General features: G+C 38.7%; 1 pseudogene; it reads left to right on the top strand.

Annotated features, from left to right (window-relative positions):
• Positions 1-1,300: 1,300 nt before the first annotated feature.
• LOC132620977 (5S ribosomal RNA) lies at positions 1,301-1,417 on the top strand (annotated as a pseudogene).
• Positions 1,418-5,612: the final 4,195 nt, after the last annotated feature.

The raw sequence follows: 5,612 nt of genomic DNA, 5'->3' as shown, positions 1-5,612 counted from the left end.
GTTTTGGATATTCCCGTGTATAGTGGCAGCCTTGTCGGCTTGTATATTTTGTTATGTTTGGTTAACTGTGACTCCTCAGGAGACAGGTTCATTCTGATATATGGCATTATGAGTCTACAACATGCTTTTACAGATTTCCACATTGTCCTTAGTATCAGTCTGATTATATCTAACAAGTTCGTATACGAGTGTCCAACTTGGGCACTAGTCATGGCCCATCGGTTTGGGTCATGACAAAAGTGATATCAGAGTCGTTCATCCTCGTAGTGTCTACAAACCGTGTCTAGTAAAGTCTTGTTTATCGGTGTGTTTTGCACCACATCTATAAACATGAAGCTACAGGACATTTAGGATGTCATCTTTCTTTTTTATCATAGATCGTGCAGTAGAGCCAATGATAGGAAAACTCGTTTTTGGTACGATTTTTGTTAAATTGCAGGATTGTATTAGAGAAGAGGACAAGTTCAGTTAATGGGAGCATAAGTAAGGCTTTGAAGGGGGACATGAGACCCATATCACCCGTCGACTCAGGATTAAGGATGTCAAGAGGTATAAGAAAAAACATCAACTATTCCATTGAGACGGACCCATCAGAGGATGTGGCTCCAGTAGGAGGAGACCCGATTGAGAAATCATATGACAAAGACCCGTTTAAGGGTTCACGAGACTCCTGTGGACGAAGACGCAATTGAGGAAGTACAGAGCTTGCCACGTCCAGATTCTCCCTATGTTTTAGCATTATGTTAGGCCAGCTTCGGATGTTAGTATCACAAAGGTACCTAGTTCTCTATCTTGGGATTTAGTTAACCAGGAGCTGCCGGATTATCCGTGTCCTTCTGATTCGGATGAGGTAGATGACAAAGGCTGGACTAGTAGACGGTGGGAAGACAAGGATGAAGAGCACACTTCACTCTATAGCCTACCAGATCAGGCTAAGGACCGATCGGCTACAGTTATATGAGTCTTTTATGGAAATTTCCTATGTGTGTGCATTTATTGTAGATTATTACTTAATAGCGACGAGCGGAAATCCTTAAGGGACCAATAACTAGAGTATTTATAAGTAACTGCGATTAAGATGCTTTCACCACCATTGGGAATCTTGAAAGCTAGGATGAAAAGTAGTCATACATGCAGATTAAAGGTGATTATTGAGGATTTCAAAGGCCAAAATAGCATTTGCTTAGTCGGAAGAGTAAGAGATCCTTTTTAATCCAGAGGGAGATGCATTACGAGAATTTATTGGGACCCATTAGAACTTCAACTGGTTCTAGGTCATGCAAAGGTCACACAGTAGGGTGGATGTGATCGTACCAGCACTAATGCACTGGATCCCATTAGCACTCCAAGGTTAAGCGTGCTGGGGTGAGAGTAATACTAGGATGGGTGACCCCCTGGGAAGTATATTAAGAGTCCTACAAATTCAAACATAAGAGACAGATGAGAAGCTAGAATAGCCTAAGGGAAATTGGAGTATGCGGAGTGGTTGGAAACCCCGAAAGATCTCGAAGGATGAAGCGGACTAGACCGGCAAAGGGAAAAGGGTGCATCACCGCTCTAGAATTACGATGAGTTCGAATAGTATTGGGAAGAACTTTGTAAGCGAGGCGTTAGTAAACATATATATATGTGTGTGTGTGTGTGTGTGTGTGTGTGTGTGTGTGTGTGTGTGTATGTGTGTGAGACATCCCATATGTGGTTGCGCCAACCGATATGTGTGTCCCAGCAACCGAAGTTGCTATATACTGAAGGCATTAATCGAACAGGGTAGTGAAGTTCAAGTGAAAAATGTTACAAGGTAAGTTTATGTTATTTTCACTACAGGTTAGAGTTGGAAAGCCTTAATGCGATAATATCTGAGAAAGGAACAAAGCGAATATATAGAAAGTAAAGAGATTAGAATGTCTTGAGAAAAGGCAAAAAAGTGTAAGAAACGAGGCTGAGTGAAGCTTCCAAGAGGGACGACGGGTAAGGCAAGGGACTATTTGGATAAAATTCAAAGGAAGGCATATGAAAGGGATAAAGTATGGTAGTGTGAAACAAAATATGAATGTGTGGGGTCAGAAAATAGACTTCGATAAGTGGGACTAAAGGATAATAATCACAAATAGGGATGTGAAGTAAGAGAGAGAATGATCAGGCCTTGCAATGATGCTAAGAGATTTTCAGCTCTCGAGAGGTGTATAAAGGGATAAATTTGTAGTCATATTGACACGGTTGCCTCGGAAACCGAGAAGCTTTCCTAAAAGATGATTGAAGAATAGAACGGATTTGCATGTTTAAAGGAATATTTCACGAACTTCAGGGTCAATACTATAAAATAACAAGTGGAGAAAGGCGTTCGAGGAGGAAGGAACTCAAGGAAGGTTTGAGGATGAAAGCAGGAAAGGTACACTAATGAGCCGGTCAAAAGGAGAGGAGAGAAGAAGAAGGGAAGAAAAGGAAAATTGAGCAATCACCAAGGACAAGCGAGAGGATAATGAATTAACAAAGCTAATTGGAAGGTAGCACATCAATGACATGGGATGAGGATAAGTAATACCGGGATTTAATTATAAGGGAAATAGAAGGATGTATGGGAAATATTCATGAGTATGGACTAGCCTTGGTGGCAGGAAGGAGAAGAAAGAAGAGAGTATATTTGCAAGGATTTCACGATACGAACAAGAAGTGGCAGAACACTGGAAGAACTACAACGCGTAGGTGGGATGCAAATAAGTAGTCAAGAAAATTTCGAATAAGTGAGCTAAGTGAATAAAAGGATTGATAGTGGCGGAAGAGTGTAGCATATTAACTCTCAATGATATATTGTAGACGTAAAGTAAGACCGGAAACTCAGAGTAAGAAGAATTTTAGTGATAATAGTTGTGGAGGAAGACGAGGGACAAAAAGAGAAAAGTGTGACCAAACGTTCCATAAAATGTTTTGATGGATTCCAATTCTCCCACTAACCCGTTGATTCGGGAAATGTTCAGTCATAAAAGGTATAAGTACAAGGCCCTTAACGAAGGCAGCGAGAATGGATCTGTAATACATAAGCGCTTCGTTTAAATGCAAAGCCCTCGATTAGCAGAAAGGAAAATAAGTCAAGCTATACGATGAGAGAATTTCGGTATTATAAGAGACCAAAACAGTTGGAGGATCGTTAGGTTTGGCCGATGACTACTGATACTCGGGAGTTACTAGTGTATAGGAACACCCTTAAAAAGGGGAGAAGAGCAGATCTAGTCCTGAAACGAGGTATGACATTGTCAAAATTCCAAGGAAGAAAGATGTTAGCTTAAAGAGGCCAAAATTCGGGATGTAGTGGCATATCAAGAATGCATTAAGAGGGAACAGGAACTAATTTGTTATAGCCCGTATTTTGTACGTTCGGATAATTCAAGATAATTGCGAGAAGTTAAAGGTAAGACTATTTTCCAAATTATTTTAGTGAACAAGTTGTTTATTGGTATGGAAATATTGAGAAAGGCTAAGGGTAAAATGGAAATTTCACAAAATATTCAAGAAGGTTCACATGGTATTAGTAGGAGCCATATAAATATATATATATATATATATATATATATATATATATATATATAAATATGGAAAAGTGATGACAAAATAAGATAATTAGTCATCCTTTTTTTTTTTATTTAAGAAACTTCAAGAAAGGGGGCATGTGTCCACTTGGTATTGGGAGGAGCTATATATATATATGTAGAGAGATGACCAAGAAAGACAAATTATTCATGAAATTTCAAGAAGAAAACTTGGAGAGAAAAAATAGGGCCATTCGGCCAAGGTTCCAAAATTTGGTGCCAAGGAAATTTATCAAGAAAAATTATTTTCTTCTAGTATTCCAACTAATTTGAAGGCCCTAATTAACATGGAGTGGTTGTTGGAACAAGCAAAATATTCATGGTGCAAGATGGAAGCTCTAGCCGAATAGAGGAGTCAAAGAATAAAGGTAAGGTTTAACCCCTTCTTTCATGTGTTATGGATGATTTGTGAGTGTTGAAGTATGTGGAAATGGATGAAATTCATGATTTATATATGTGGAGGTGGTGGCCGAATAGGGACATGTTGTGTAGGTATGATGAATTGATTTTATTTAGTAGTTTGATTGTTGATATTGTGGATTCCATAATAAAAATGAAGGTTTGATGAATTGAAATGAAGTTGAAATCATTGTGGGACTGTTGAAGAAGTTAATGTGACATTAGTATGGTTTTTTATATTTGTAGGAATGATATTGCTAATGTGTAGGTTGTAAATGTAATTCATGAATTTGGAAGTGAGACATGTGTTTGGAAGATTGTAAGTTGGGTTGTTGTAATTGAAATTGAAAGAAGGAAATAGGTTGTTATTGTTCTTGTTAAATTTGGAAGGTCTCGGGTGAAGTAGTAGGTTGATTGGGTTGTTTTGAATGTTATGTGAATTGTTTGAATTATTTTTGAATCATGTTAGAAATATTTCGGATTAATACTTGAATGTGGAATCATTGGTGTTAGCTTGATAATATGTGATTGAATTGAATATAAATGAAATACCGTTGAATTGTGTGACGAAGGTTACTAATGTTAGAATATATTTTGGATTGATTGTTGAAGTTGTTAGTATGATTGTTGGTATTGTTGCGGATAATTTGGCCGAGTTGAATTCTCGGATTGTCGTTGATAAATTGACCGAGTTAAATTCTCGGGGATGGTGTATTTACAGGGGAAATGCTGCCGAAATTCCGGTAGAATATAAATGAATTCATTTGAAAGACTCAGACAAGTATATGTCGATGAATCTAATGATTATGTCAATTCTCTTGAATGTAGACTAGCAAGTTTGGACGAATAAGCGTAGCTAATAGGACGTGGAACAGGTATGTAAGGCTTACCTTTCTTTCTTTTGGCATGATCTTTGTGAAACTAACATGACAAAGTATATGTATGATTTCAAAGAAATTCCTATTCTTAGAGCCACTAGGATGGCTAACGTTCTTGATTTCCGAAGAACTATTTTGCTATGTCTTGATACAAGTGTGTGGTTCCAAAAGTTCTATGTTGATTTGATTCATAGCGATATTCGAAAGGTACTTGATATGATTATTGCTTTGATTTTCCAAAAATAGCTTCTGAAACGTTCATGGAAGGTTCTGTACTTCAAACGCTTGTAACTTTCTTATACTAAGTCGGATTGACCCGAAACTTGTTTCTGAGCCTTCAGGTGTCGGTAAGTATACTTGTCCATCGAGTCTTCCATAATATATTCGGAGGTTACCGACCTTACGTCCCTCCGATAGAGGCATAACATTCTTTGGGCTCTCCTGCATGCTGCTTACATGATATATGTATACGCTACATGAACATGATATATGTATATGTATATGGGGTAAGGGGAAAGGTGAGGCGCTATAGACGCATTGCCACCTGATCAGTTGGTATCGGAGCCGGTGGTGGGGCAAACCCAGTGGTGGGGCAAACCTCAGCAAGAACGCTGAGTCCCAAAGGGGGGTGAGTGTAAGGCTTGCCTTAGGCGAATCCCACATTGGTTTAGGCGAATCCCACATTGGTTTAGGCAAATCCCACATTGGTTCAGGCAAATCCCACATCAGTTAATATCATCCCGGACGCGGG

Source organism: Lycium barbarum, chromosome 11, assembly GCF_019175385.1.
Source record: "Lycium barbarum isolate Lr01 chromosome 11, ASM1917538v2, whole genome shotgun sequence".
Lineage (NCBI taxonomy): Eukaryota > Viridiplantae > Streptophyta > Magnoliopsida > Solanales > Solanaceae > Lycium > Lycium barbarum.
The sequence above is the reverse complement of the archived record's forward strand: the minus strand, read 5'-3'. Positions and strand labels throughout refer to the sequence as shown.